This window comes from Panthera pardus, unplaced genomic scaffold (genome assembly GCF_024362965.1).
Source record: "Panthera pardus isolate Hobbes unplaced genomic scaffold, ASM2436296v1 HiC_scaffold_8, whole genome shotgun sequence".
Lineage (NCBI taxonomy): Eukaryota > Metazoa > Chordata > Mammalia > Carnivora > Felidae > Panthera > Panthera pardus.
The window spans coordinates 141,862,007-141,878,000 of NW_026527013.1; the positions used below are offsets into that span (position 1 = coordinate 141,862,007).

General features: G+C 36.2%; 1 long non-coding RNA gene across 1 annotated transcript in view; it reads right to left on the minus strand.

Annotated features, from left to right (window-relative positions):
- LOC109268929 (uncharacterized) overlaps nt 1-15,644 on the minus strand; it is an 88,193-nt gene extending 72,549 nt beyond the window's left edge. Inside the window, exon 1 of the long non-coding RNA XR_002080844.2 lies at nt 15,567-15,644. This is a non-coding gene — a long non-coding RNA (uncharacterized LOC109268929). The remainder of the gene's footprint in view (nt 1-15,566) is intronic.
- Between the last annotated feature and the right edge of the window lie 350 nt (nt 15,645-15,994).

Sequence of the window (15,994 nt, forward strand, 5' to 3'; positions counted from 1 at the left end):
AGGTAGAATAGTAACAAGTTTTGGGTCAACTGTTACAGGATAAAGGGAGGAAAGGGTGGGCTTGGCAGTTGTCAGATGAGATTATATAAATTTAGTCTGTGAGGGACCCAGATATATTTGTGGTGATTCTTGGGAGAATGAGCCATTTCTACAAAACATAACCTAACGGGCATGGAAAACAAGAATAAACAGCAAAAAGGAGTAGGTTAATGACAGGGAAACTCAAAGACAGAAGTTACTCAGAACCCATGCCAACAGCCTCTGTCAGAGTTTATCTGTGGCCAAAAATGGCCCTGCTGCCATAGCACCTAGAAATTGGAAAGTTTATGAGGAGAAAACATAAAAGACAAAAGCAAAACAAGGACCCACAATGGTCCAAACATCAAATGGATTACTAAGACAAGAATTCAAACCAAGGGAAACATGAGAGAAGAGTTGTCAGAATTAAACTCACCAGGGGAATGTCAGACTCCCGGACAAGAGAGGCTTCGTACCAAACTCCATTTTTTTGTGATAGAATTTTAACTCATTCCTTAGTTCAGTGATTCTTAAACCTGTATGATTACCACCATGACTGTTGTCTCTTAAACTACAAATCCAAATTTGTACACTTCCAAAGGCTTAGAATCAATAAATCTGTACTGAAAACAAACACATTAAAAGACAGATAAGGAAAGTCAGTCTAATATTTTCAGCCTGTTTTTTTCTAGGCTGGAAACAGGGCACAATTAGGGTTAACTCATGTTTTCCCCTTTGTTTCTCTCCATTTATCTCGAGCTTTTAATTTCACCAGTGTTTCTATTGAAAAATTTTCTCATTTGTAGTATCTCACCTGAATTCTTGTTATTTTGTCCCTTGGATATCTTGCTCTAGGTGATGGGTTGTTTTATTTCTGTTTCAAGGAACAGTCCCAGGTGTCTGAAGATGTGTTTTCTTCCACTTTCCCAATAGTTCTCGCCTCAAATCCCTGTTTGTAAGCAAGCTAGTATCTTTGGTTTTATTTCACTAGCACCAAGACTCTTCTTGACTCAACAGCTTCTACCCTCACATTTTTATCAACAGATTCATCAAGAATATTTGCAATTAATACGCTTATGCTAGTTTTAATGGTATGGTTTCAAAACTATAATTAACACTTCAGTATATAATTAATACTAACATTTCAACCATATATTAGAGCTGACAAATTTCTGATTAAATGAACGAACTGAATAAGTATTCAGCAAACATTTACCTACAACATTACAGCTGAAAAATTTCTGATTAAATGAACGAACTGAATAAGTATTCAACAAACATTTATCTACAACTACTGTCTGAACCATAGTAATTAGATGAAGACTGGGGGACAATGACAAATCAATTCCAAAAGCAAATTTACAATCTCTTGAAAATGAAAAAAGAAAGCCATAATGGAGCCCTGTTTTGATTTTAATGATTATAAAATACTAGCACATATGTTAAACGCAGACCATGTATAAAGGGGTGTGTTATTATACTCAATTATATTTTAATGCAGAATAGGGCATTTTTTCCAGTAAACAGTTACATAATAAATGTTTTCAGATTTGTGGGTCATATTCTGTTGAAGCTATTCAAACCTTCCATTATAATGTGAAAGCAGCCATGAACAAAATATAAAAGAATGGGTGTGGTTGTGCTACGACAAACTTTGTTTACAAAAACCAGACAGGTGACTGAATTTGATCCCTTATATTATACTTTATTAGTGCCTGTTTTAGTGGACATGATTTGTCCATGGTATGTCACATATTGGTGCAATAAAACACTAAAAGATTTTCTTTTTTTAAAAACCCTCCTATATAATATGTACTGAAGATATGACAAACTTTGTATAGAATGTAGCAAGTTATTTCACAATATAAAAGTTCTAGAATTCATATCATCAAATATATTACATCCTCTATGCTGCATGATACAAGGAGAAAGGAAAGGGTTTATTAGTATGAAAATCTTCCTAACAAGTTGTTATGACTTTGTTAAATTCACATTTGTCAAGTGGAGCAAAAGGTGCTGGATGGTTAGGTCGTAGGCTAACAACAGACCACAAAAGAAACTGAAATAGAGAAGTTAATTACTCACAAGTCCAGGAGGAAGCACACAGCACACCTTGAAAGGCTACCACGTAATTATTAGAAACTAGAAGAGGGAAGGAAGGATCCTTCCCTACTGCTTTCAGAGGAGCACAGCACTGTCAACAGTTTGGTTTTAGATTTCTAGCCTCCATAACTATGGAGGAATAAGTTTTTGTTGTTTCAAACCACATTTGTGGTGATTTGTTATGGCAGCCCTAGGTGGCATAATACTCAAATATATCTCTCAAAGCTGTGCTGAAGGGATTCTTCTATGGATCCTCTCAGGTGATCTAGTTAGGCAGTAAGAAAACGGGTGACGTACAAAATCTGCTTGAGCATTCCTAGCTCCTTAAGTCTTGGACCCCAAGGACCTTCTGTTATCTCAAATATTTTTATAAATATTGACCTTCATTGTATCCTAAATACCACACTGGCAATAGGATCATTAATCTCTTTAAATCTAGTTGATCAGATTCCCAACCTTAAGTCCGTCCCCACAGAAACACTGCTGGCATCAAAAAACTTATTAATTTTGATATACTCAAGGGGAACAAAAAGCCACTACAATTTTTCAGGGAAGAGTTTAATAGAGGAATGTGAAGTCCATGTTGGAGAAAGGTCTGGAGTGGTCTTCGAACCGGAGCAGGTGAACAAGGTGGAGCTCGTAGAGAAGGCTAAGAAGCTGCTACATTTGGGTGCCGCTACCACAAAGAGGGAGATGTCTGGAGGGTGCCTCGGCTACTAGCGTCTTGGCTTCCAGTTGTAATGGCTTCTAAATTTCATCTAAACTCTTCTCGTTGACAAACCCTAACCCAACACCATACATTGAAAAGGAATTTGAGGAAACTAGTTCCCAGTTCTGTCAGCAAGTGATGAGTAGAAGTTAAAGGTGGCTATGACATAGGAACCTTCGATTCCAGTCTAATAACAACTCTCAAATATGCTTTTGCTCATATCTTTTTCCTTAAAAACTGAGATAAGACACTCCCTTAAAATGTTTCCTTAAATTGTAGTTCTGTTTTGGATGTTTATTGACTCAAGTTAGTTTCTAAGTTTTATATGCCTGTAAGTAGGCAGGAAATTATTAATTTTCTCTAGAGTTGAATTTAGTATAAAGAAGAAATACAGGATTTTAGCAGCCATGTTGATGAGGTTTCAGTGAAACTGGCATTGAGACATCTAACTTAAACATCATGACAAAAACAATACGTTCCAAGAGAGATCTCTCATACTTCAAGAAAGTTGATTAGCCTATATTCAATTGATAGCATCACATGACGGAATGTTTCATGTTTTTTTTTTTAAGTGTATTTATTTATTTTGAGAGAGACAGAAACAGCACAAGGGGGGAGGGGCAGAGAGAGAGGGACACAGAGAATTCCAAGCAGGCTCCACACTGTCAGCATGGAGCCAGATGTGGGCTGGAACTCACAAAACCATGAGATCATGACCTAGCTGAAACCAAGAGCTGGATGCTTAACTGAGTGAGCCACCCAGCCCCCCCAGAATGTTTCATGTTTAAGCACAGATTCAATTCTGCATTGTAGTTATTATTTTTCTAAAAACAGGCTGGGCCACAAGATAAGGCAATGAGGTAGTGTTATATTTTTAGTTACGCCCTTAAAAAGGCAATACACTTCTTACTGATTCTCCTATTTTCAAGAAAATAATATGATGGCATAAAAAATTGATTAATAATTGCAAAATACTCCTAAAATCTTCCACTAATAATTATTTATCCACTTCTGATTATTTTTCTAGCTTTACTGAGAAATAATTAATATATAACATTGTGTGGTGTACAATGTATTAATTTGATACATTTATATATATTACAAAATGATTGCCACCATAGCATTAACTAACACTTCCACCCTCATACCTTTTGTGTGTGTGTGTGTGTGTGTGTGTGTGTGTGTGTATGTTGAGAACAATTAAGATATATTCTCTTAGCAACTGTCAAGTATTTAGGACAGTATTACTAGCTATAATCACCATGCTGCATATTAGAATCCCAGGACTTGTTAATCTTATAACTGGAAGTTGGTACCTTTTGACCAGTATCTCTCACTTTCCCCTATCACTATGCCCCTGATAACCACTTTTCTACTTTGTTTCTCCAAGTTCAGCTTTTTCAATTCCACATAGTCATGAAATCATACAGTATTTGTCTTTATCTGTCTGACTTACCTCACTTATCATAATGCCATCAAGGTTCATCCAAGCAAAATGCAGCATTTCTCATAACCAAACAATATTCCACATTATATATGCATCTTCTTTATCCATTCATCATTGATGGACCCTTTGGTTGTTTCTCAATCTTGGCTATTGTGAATGATGCTGCAATGAACATCGTGACGCAGATATCTCTTTAAGATCCTGTTTTCATTTCCTTTGGATATGTACCCAGAAGTGGGATTGCTGGATTTTATGGTAGTTCTACTTTTAATTTTTTTAAGAACCTCCATACTATTTTCCATAGTGGGTGCACCAATTTACATTCCCATCAACACCATTATAGGCATTCCCTTTTCTCCACACCCTCTACAACACTCTCCACACCCTCGACCATAAAGACATTTCTTATCTTTTTGATGATTGGCACTCTGACACGTGTGAAGTGATATCTCATTGTGGTTTGGATTTGCTTCCTAATGATTAGTGATGTCAAGCATCTTTTCATGTAGCTGTTTGGGAAAATGTCCATTCAGTTCCATTGCCCATTTTTAAATTGTTTTTTTTTGTTTGTTTGTTTTGTTTTGTTTTGCTATGGAACTATATGAGTTCTTTATGTATTTTGGATATTGACCCTTTATCAGATATAATTTGCAAGTATCTCTTCCCATTCCATAGGTTGTCTTCTAATTTTGTTGGTTTCTTTTGCTGTGCAGAGATTTTCAGTTTCATGTAGTCACAATTGTTTATTTTTTCATTTGTTGCTTGTGCTATTGGTATCATATCCTGAAAATTGTCAAGGGGCTTTTTCCCTATGTTATTTTCTAGGAGTTTTATGGTTTTAGGTCTTAGGTTTTAAGACTTTAATCCAGGTCTCTGTTAACTGCAATAGCTCCTGCTGTGTGTCTTCTAGTAACAGCCTCTACTATTCTTCCTTGTTCCCAGCTCTATACATCTTAGTTTTGCTGATCTGGGTGGGGTGAAAACACAGTGAGATCTTCATGCAGTGCCCCAAGAGGCTGGAGAAGGTGCTTGCTCTCTCTGTTTTTCCTTTCCTGGAAAGAAGAACTCATTCCACCTGGCAAGTAAGTTCCTTCTTGTTGTCCAACATTCCTGGCTTGAGGGATGAGATGCTACAGGCAAACTGAAGTCTTCTTCTCTTCTATGTGATATTTTCAGTTTTTCCCACTGTATGGCTAACACTTTCTAAGTGGACTCTACAGGTTTCCCAGAGTTGTTTATGTTCATGCATAGTTGATCTTTTCTGGAGAACAGGAAAACTGGGTTCTCCCACATTGCCATGTTTTTGCAACCCTTCCACTAATTTTCAGATGAATGAGATTATTTCATAAAGCAATGGTGTTTAATATGTTTAAGTTAGCAACTAATCAACTTTTTTTTCTTCCTCACTATTATAAAAAATATAACTCTCTTTTCCTGGTTGTAACAGAATTTCAAAGAGTGAAATTCGGTTTGCTCAAGTATTCATACGTTGACCATCCATCTTCTTGCTATTTCCCTCAAAGAAGATCAACAGAAACCAAACAAGCCTGGGATTTTGATTATAAGGAGTCCTGAAGTCTCAAAAGAAGAGAAATTAATACCTTAAAAAGAAATGGAGGACCCAAGTTAGAATAAAGGGACTTGTATCCCATATTTGGAGGAACATGTATGTTTTGTAGTTACAGATGTGGTCTCTTCTGATGACCCTTAGGGTTACTGCCACCTCTTCCATAATATGTCCCATGTCTCCATTGTTAGAGACAAACTACAGAACGAAAGAATCATGAGAAAGTACTCTTTTAAGTTCATACATTAGTGTATTTTGAGGGTAGCTAACACTGTATGAAATCAGAATTCAGCTTTCACAGGTGGAAAGTTCTCAAATCCAGTCATTCAGCAATTATTCTTTTTGATTATCTCCTATTCAGGATACTCTATTAGAAAAAAACAGATAATAGTCATATTTAAATGCTACCATGATTCTTCTACAACATAATATTCATGTATATTTGGAGAACTTTGGTCTGTTACATTATTTTCAACACATTAGGTTTTAGAATAAGTATCATTTAGGAGAAAAGCCTAAGTAATTACACTTGAATTACATCAAATTTTAAGCTGTCAGGTCACTGAGGAGTAGAGATGTAGCATTTTTACATTTGTGTGCCTGCTGTAATGATATATTCCAGTTAAAGCCGTGAAAAGAGGTCAGTGAAGCTAAAAGGAACATAATTTCCAGAACAATATCATAGCAGTAAAGAGCAGAAGGTCTAGCATTAAATGGCTTGATTTGAGACCAGTCTCTCATCGTCTTCAAAAATTCCTCCCATTGAGAACTTTGGGAATTTATATAATTTTTCAGGGCTTGATTTTCTTTTTATAAAAATAATGGTAATGGTAATTCCATCCTCATAAATAAAATATGTAAACATTTAAAGTCACAGTATGCCCATGGTAGACATGCAACAGGGTAATTAGTATGGCTTGTTAAAATTTCAAATATATTTAGTCCAATTAAATGGAAACATGGAATATGCATTTTGGCCTTTAGATATCGAGGTTTCCTCAAGTGCAGGGTCAATTGCTGTATGATTCAGCTGTAGACGTTCTTGCATTTGTAACCTGGATGTGTCATATTTTTTCAGGGTTTAAAGTAAAGCTTCCTACTTACGCCTTACCGCAAAAGTGAAGTTTTTGGTTACCTATGTGTTTTTTTTTTTCCTCTCCTTCCTTTCTTTCTTCCCTCCTTTTGTCCTGCCTTCTCTTTTCCTTCCTTCCTTTTTTTTTTTTGTTTTCACTGCATTTATTACTAACAATAATGGTGTTTTTCTTTTATTCTTGTCATTCTCAAAAACCATGTTCATTGTTTGATGGATAACCTATTCTGGAATTTATCAATCTTGAAATTTCAAAATCGATTTAGCACTAACAATATAAAAATATAATAGTAAAAGTAGATGTGCTAATTTATGAATCTCTGTTAAATTATCAAAAAAATACATGCTTTTTAAAAAAAGATACATGTTATGTTTTTAGCTTTTGAAATTAAATATTATAAATAGCATCAAATGTTTAAAACATCTTATTGAAAGTTTTTGGTAGTTGAAACCTGATTTTAACTTAAGTAACATATAATTTTAATTATTTATGTTTCCCCCTTAACCTTTCACTATCACTGCCATCCTTTTCCTCCCATAAGCACATAATCTTCAGATTTTGTTACATTTTTGTTTACATAGTATCATCTCACTGAAAGGAAATCTAGAACAAAATGCCAAGATCAAAGTGAGGATGCAGTGAAGGATCGTGACTGTCACTGTACTTCACAAAGGCCCCTTATTTATTTATTTATTTATTTTATTATTTTTTTTTTTTATTTTTTTTTTTAAATTTTTTTTTTCAACGTTTTTTATTTTTGGGACAGAGAGAGACAGAGCATGAACGGGGGAGGAGCAGAGAGAGAGGGAGACACAGAATCGGAAACAGGCTCCAGGCTCCGAGCCATCAGCCCAGAGCCTGACGCGGGGCTCGAACTCACGGACCGCGAGATCGTGACCTGGCTGAAGTCGGACGCTTAACCGACTGCGCCACCCAGGCGCCCCAAAGGCCCCTTATTTAAAGTGTTTTCTCAAAACTAAAAACAACAATAATGAAATAGTCAAACTACAAGTATCACTACTTTCAAATGTTTTGCATTTACTACTTTAAGGCAATAGAAAAAGTGTATATCCTATTCTCCAGAAATAACTGTTCAAAACAGATTTTTCCCATAAGGTTTACATTACTGGTTGAAATTTCTTCCCAACCTTACATTACAGTCCATAAATTTTTATTTGCTTAAATGACAATATAGATGTGAGGGACTTTACTATGAGCTGTAGAGGATCTGAATCATAATTATATGGTTTTAAGAGGCACAGAAAAACTGACAGCTACTGGTTTACTATAGCTGCCTCTATATGCCTCAGATTTGAATATAGTAAGAGATTACAATGGATGATGGAGAGGGACACAGCGTGAGAGATAAAAATACTCTTCTATATTAATTATAAATCGATGGTGCAAAAACAATGGAGACCCTATTCTCAGTTTTTGACAGAATGCAAAAGTGCCGGTTTTCTTGAGATGGCAGAAGATGGGTGGGAAAAGGGGCGCTGGGACTCCTACATACAATCGCATTCACTACAAATCAATGCCTTATAATCAAATGACAACTGGGATCCCTGCTACACGGGATCAGTTCTGTTTATATAATGAGCAAAACATACTACCTAAAAAAAAATAAATTCTACTTTTGTTTTTAACTGCTTTTTCCACATTGGTTTTCCACATTTTTTTCTAATATTCTAGCATTTCTGTAGATGGTGATGGCAGCAGTGAAGTAACACTGTAACTCTGATAGAGTGAAAGAATCGAATTAGTTATTCCAAATTCTTGAAAGCAAGCATCATGTCCTGAACTTGCTTTACATTAATGATGGCTCTTTGCAAGAGAGCACGCAAACTGGAGAACAGTAAGTCTCTATTATGCAATTTTTGATACAAAATCAATTTGTTTGCTTTAGATTAGTAACGACCCTCTCTTTTATATTCATAAACTCATGAGTATAACTCTCAGTTATAAGATGAGTTGATGAGAATGAAGGATGGACTTAGCAAAAGTCAATTTTCACCAGACAGCAATAAAGAGACCGTGCATCAAAACTGTACTGAAACAGAGGACACTAAAATGAGAAATAAAAGTAAGAAGACATAGAAAGTAAAGGTACAATATAAGTTTACAAGTATTTGCAGCCAGAGTTGTCCAAGTCCTAATGAGAAAGGCAGTAACTGGACATTCATCCAGTATCACAGGCAGTCCACAAGTCAGCAAAATACGTGTGGTAATGAAGCAGAGAAAGTAAAAAACAGGTATAACAGCTGAAGAAGAAAACAATCCGTGAATATTTTATAAGCCCATTAAAACCAGGACATTTTGAAATGGGAAGAATGGTATATTGACGTCAAATGGACAAGATCATTTGTTACAGATTTGTTATTAGATATCTCTAATACTAATCACCACCGACATCATCATCATAGCTAAAAGTCATTGAGTACCTACTATGAGTCAATCAGCTCCTCCAGGAGCTGTAAGAGTTCCCATAGCCTTACTATGAGATCAAATAATTTGCCTTAAGTTACATAGAATTAGTTTCAAATCTCAGTTTTTCTACTTCATTCATCAGTAGAACTTTGGCAAATAGTTTAACCCTTTAACCCTTTGCTTAATCATGACATATTACATTAGATCAGTTTTGCTGTTTAAAAAAACGTACTTTATTTGCTGTACATCATTTGCATCATTGATGCAGTATTTTACTCTTAAATTAAAGAACACTGTGTTTGCTTATGAATGTTTAAATATAATATCCTTTTATTGAGTTTACTTCTTCTTTGACATTTCTTTTAGGATTTACATGCAACAGTCATTTTTTATTCTTTCCTAAATACTAAATATTTTACCTCAAATTCACACTTAGCATATCGGTTCTACAAAGAAATGCCTACAAACTGATCTACTGGCTTATGTATAGGATATAGTTGTTGGGCTTTTTCTAGGATAATTTCTAAAAATATTTTGGCAGTATATCACTAATTTGACAAGCTATCAAGTTGTAAAACTCTGGTAAAAGCAAAATACTATATGGTTTTATTTGCCCATGTTAAAGACTGAAGTCCAGCATATCTATATAATAAAAAAAAACCCCAGAAAATATACATTAAGCATCTATACAACTTACTTCTCATTCCCAAGATTATGTTGGAGTATATAAAATACCCCCAACTTTATACATTTTTCTAACAAAGAGGATACTCATATAGCAAATTTAAATCATAATCTTAATCTTTTATTTCAGCTGTAGAACAAATAATTTAATTTTAAAGCAGATTTATCTTCCTAAATAGGCTAAAATTTTTGAAATATGATCAATTGATTAATCAGGTTATTGGATGATTTGAAAGTGCCTAAAAACAGAAAAATAATCCTACTCCACCATTCCATGAGGTAGAATTGGAACAAAAGTCTTTAAAACTGTATATAATTGTCAGATATAAAAAAAATGGAAAACTTATAGGATATAATACAGAAAACTTATAGAATATAGCATCTAGATTCAGTTATTCATTCTAATAACTATTACCTAGTTCAGGGAACTTGTATTAATATTGATATTCCTTCCACTCATTGCAGCCTCTTGGATATCAAAGTCATGATACATAGCTGCAAAGAGGTTCCCCTACTCCATTTATTCTGAACAGCTTGTTTTCCTCCTTGGTAGTTTTTACAATGAGGGAAAAAGGAGACGACATATTAGATCTCTCATTCAGTGAAATTTCTGTTTAGACTACTACTAAAAATTTTACTTTTTTAATAAATTTCTTCTTCCATCCAGCTTTAAGATACATGTTTATCTGCATTTTTCAATTTTGGTACTTTGTTATTCTGATAACAGAGAAGGGTGTGTATTTTAAAGCTGTCATCTGGAAATGAGTCTGTCTATCTATATTTTCTGTATCACTGGCAGGTAGGCCAAAGAGTTTTTCTACCAAATTATATTCCCAGCAGGAGTAGATGTAGACACTCTAACAAACTCTGGGCACAGTGTCATCTGTATCTGTGAAAGGGACCAATCTGCATGCCATCTGGCACCAGAGACTTGAACTACTTGAAGTCATATTGGAGACATTTTGGCTCTGGCAATCAGGGTTACGGCTATGTGGTAAGTTAAATGCTTCCCATAGAGCTTCTGACAGGAGTATTATAACCCTAAAAAAGACAAACTGGGTGGTATCATTGGGCTGGCTAGAATTACAGTAAAAAAATAAAGACAACTAAGTTGGGAATTTCTCTTTTTGTGAAAAATCCAGAAGGGCCTATGTGTCATAATAATTCACAATATTTAAGTTCATCCTTCAAAAATAGACTACTTTTAAAAATAAAGGTATTAGCCTTCAGACTCAATAAAAAAGGATAAGAATGTTCTTTTCAAGGTGCAGCATACTGTGTCTGTAAGTAACAGCTTGAGAGAAAATTACAGTCATTAGGGTGCAATGGTAAAGAGTTTTATTTCTATTTAATTCAAATTAAATCTGATTCAAAATACACGGGGAACAGGGGTGGTTACTGCCAGGGATGCTATTAAAGCTTCTGTTCAGCACTTCTGCAGTCTCTTTTTAAAAATGAGACTGACAGTATCATCCCCACCATTGCCCTTCTGTTTACTCTCCCTTCACTACTACCCTAAACACAACTGCTTTTGGTTGGAAGTAGAATCAGGGAGACAAGATGAAAGGCAAGAGAAGGAAGGAATGAGTGGAGACAATTAAATATCACTGCTGAGAGAATAAGTTTAAAAAATTTTACTCACCATTTCCAAGACTGGCTGTATTTTTTAATGTTTGTTTATTTATTTTTTTATTTAAAAAAATTTTTTTTAATGTTTATTTATTTTTGAGACAGAGAGAGACAGAGCATGAATGGGGGAGGGGCAGAGAGAGAGGGAAACACAGAATCGGGAGCAGGCTCCAGGCTCTGAGCCATCAGCCCAGAGCCCGACGCGGGGCTCGAACTCACGGACCGCGAGATCGTGACCTGAGCTGAAGTCGGACGCTTAACCGACTGAGCCACCCAGGTGCCCCTGTTTATTTATTTTTGAGAGAGAGAGAATGTAAGCAAGAGAAGGGTTGAGACAAGGACAGAGAGAATCCCAGGTAGGCTCTGCCACTGTTAGAGTTGAGCCCAATGTTGGGCTTGATCTCACGAACCATGAGATCATGACCTGAGCCAAAATCAAGAGTCACATACTTAACCAACTGAGCCTCCCAGATGCCTCCCCACTCAAGAGGTTTTTTTTTTTTTTTTTTCCATTTTTTAAAACTTGGTTTTTAATGGGGGCGCCTGGGTGGCTCAGTTGGTTAGGTGTCCAACTTCGGCTCAGGTCATGATCTCATGGTTTGTGAGTTGGAGCCCCGCATCAGGCTCTGTGCTGACAGCTCAGGGCCTGGAGCCTGCTTCGGACTCTGTGTCTCCCTCTGTCTCTGCCCCTCTCCTGTTTGCACTCTGTCTCTCTCTCTCTCAAAAATAAATCAAACATTAAAAAAAATTTTTAAATTTGTTTTTAATGTTTGATTTATTTTTGAGAGAGAGAGAGACAGAGAGAGAGACAGATTGCAAGCAGGGGAGGGACATAAAGAGAGGGAGACACAGATTCTGAAACAGGCTCCAGGCCCTGAGCTGTCAGTACAGAGCCCGATGTGGGACCTGAACTTACAAACCTGAGATCATGACCTGAGCTGAAGTTGGATGCTTAACTGTCTGAGCCACCCAGTGCCCCTAAGACTGGGTTTTTTTTTTTAAATTTTTTTTTTTTCAACGTTTTTTTATTTATTTTTGGGACAGAGAGAGACAGAGCATGAACAGGGGAGGGGCAGAGAGAGAGGGAGACACAGAATCGGAAACAGGCTCCAGGCTCCGAGCCATCAGCCCAGAGCCTGACGCGGGGCTCGAACTCACGGACCGCGAGATCGTGACCTGGCTGAAGTCGGACGCTTAACCGACTGCGCCACCCAGGCGCCCCAAGACTGGGTTTTTAAAAGAAACTCTGTACTTGGTTTGTGATGCCATCATTTTTAAATTAATTTAGGTATTAATGTAATATCTTTTTTTTCTTACAATAACTTGCTCGTGATAAAGTAATTTTCATATAAATTGTCTACCAACTTTCAATAAAATAATTAATGTATTTGTTTGAAATTTTGTTCCCAACATTTCAGCTTAGTTTCTGCCCATGATAATTTGCTTAATTCTCTCTATTTAGTTTTTGGCCCTTTTATTCATATCAGCCACAGAAATGTTATCTCTAGTAAAGCATTCCTCCTCTTTCCTTCCTTCATTTCTTCCTTCTTCCCTTATTACTATCTTTGTTTCATTATCTTTCACTCATGGAAATAGATTTTATTAGTTTCCTGTGGCTGCTATAACCACAAACTTCGTGATTTAAAATAACACAAACTTAATATAACAAAATTTGACTGACAGTTCTGGAAGTAAGAAGTCTTGAAAATGACCTGTCAGCAGGGCTGTATTCTTTTAGGAGATTCTAAGGGAAAATCCATTCCTTTCCTGTCCTAGCTTCTAAAAGCTATCCATATCTCCTGGCTCATGCTCCCCCCTCCCCATCCCTAATAATGGCACCACAATGACCTCTGCCTCCATTGTCTCCATCTTATAAGGACACTTGTGATTATACTGGGCTCACTTGGAAAATCCAGAATAATTTCTCTATCTCAAAATTCTTATTTTAGTCACATCTGCAGTGTTTTCTTTGCCCAGTCAAGTAATGTATCCATAGATTCTGGGGATCAGGACACAGACAACTTTGCAGGGATATTGTTTTGCCTACCACATACATAGAGGGCACCAAGTGATCATATTAGAAGGTAACAATTTCTACCAGTGTTAACTGCCATGTCAGTGTGAAAAATGGTGTAATGGTGCTATAATCATCAGTGCGAAAATAAAAGAAATTTCATTTACAATGGATTTGAGAAGGGGTGCCTGGGTGGCTCAGTCAGTTAAGCATCCAACTCTTGATTTTTGGGTTAGATCATGATCTCATGGTCAATGAGATCATGCCCTGTGTCAGGTTCTATGCTGATGGTACAGAGCCTGCTTCGGATTCTCTCTCTCCCTCTCTCTCTCTCTCTCAAAATGAAAAAATAAAATGGATTTGAGAAGTGCTGAAGGGGGAGCTCTCATGCAGGTTCCATTGCTGTAGCCTGCATAACCAGCAGGAAGAAAGATAAGAATTATCTTGAAAAGGGACGACATTTTTCACATAGAAATTTCATCTACTGCTTTTTGGAAAAGTAGGAAGATCCCTCTCTGTTACAGCAACAACTCACTAACCACTGCTCACAGCCAACCAGAGATTGCCAAACCTCAAACTCTTGTTCTTCTCCAGTGACCTTGTGTTCAAAGCAACCCTCTCCAATTTCCTCCTAAAACCTAATAAAAGCTGACCTCCCCTTTGTCTATTTGTGCTTGCCTATGGTTCACCACAGCTTGCATGTCCCTAACTGCAATTTCTCTGCTATTCCCAAACAAAATCATTCTGCTAGTAAAATAACTGGCTATTTTATTTTTAAGGTTGACATCAGCAATATTCTCTCAGATGGAAGGAAATGGAAGGAAATCACTTGCCTGGCTCTAGAGAATCATTGATTCACTTATATAGGAGTCTTATTGAACAGTCCTGAGGCAATACAAGAAATAATCTCTCTTCTCAAGAAGCTTAAAACCTACTATCAGTAAAAAGGTATGCAAGTAGATAATTATAAGAGTAGGCAAAGTGGTTAGTGCCTTAAGAGATGAATCAAACACATCAGCAAACAGAGAAAATACTTCCAATTAGGCTTACTGGTGAAGGCTTTATTTTCATTTATTTATTTAGCAAATAGTTATACAGCTCTTACTTTGTCCCAGACATTATTCTACATATTTTTCACATTTTACTCATTTCAGTCTTATAGCAATCCTCTGTGAAACACATTAGTATCATCCTAATTTTACAGATGAGAAAGCTCAGACACAAATAGGTTAAGAAAGTTAAGTAAAATCACATACTTAGAAAGAAGTCTGAACCCAGGCAGTCTGGCTCCAGATTCCCTTTCTTAACCATTACACTAAGCTACCTTCTAGAGTGAGCCAACAGACCCTCATAAGTTTTGTATTAAAAAGTCCGGGTGGCTCAGTTGGTTAAGCAACTTTGACTCAGGTCACGATTTTGTGGTTCCTGAGTTTGAGCCCCGCATGGGGATCCCTGCTGTCAGCGCAGAGCCTGGGTGATAAAACAGGAAAGCAAAGGACACACCAATTCAGTTGAGTATCATAGCTCAATTATCTAGAGTAGTATGAAATATGTAGCTATATATAATTCTGTACCCACACATTTATAGATGAGCAAAATTCCAAACTATTGGATCATTCTAGCTATCTAAGAGCATCTTAAAACTCTGAAATTTCCTTAGTCTGAACCTTGAGTCAGGCACAAACATGAAGTCCATAGAATTTTGGTTTGAAGAATTTTGGTTTAGTAGCAATTACCTGTCACGTTATTTAGATTATTTCAAGTCTGAAAATTACTCTCAGTTCTTACAATATATTTTTCTCATCATAAGAATTATTAAATTATATGTAACTTCATATAAACATTATACTGGTAAATAGCTTTAGAATCAGACATACCTGGGTTTGGATCACATCTCTGCTACTGCCAGTTGTGTGTAACATATGTGTCTCCTGAGAGCTTCGTTTTTTCGTCTGTAATGTGGGTACAGAAACAATTACTTACTTCTTCGAATGGAAGTTAAATAGTGCATATTGAAACACATAGTGCAGAACCTGGCTGGCACCTATTAATTGCTCAGTAACTTTTAGCTGCTATTACTACTATAGCCAATTTTTTATAATTTTTATAATGACATAATATGGCAAGGATTGCATTTTAATGTAATAACAACAGAGCAAACTGAAAATTTTCAATGTTTAAGAAAGTGTATTTTTGAACAATGCTAAAGGAAGTGGCAAAGTACAGAAGTTAGTTAAACAAATTTCTGAATAAGATACACTGGGTCCGAACTCTATCTTCATGACTTACTATACTTACATCTGTG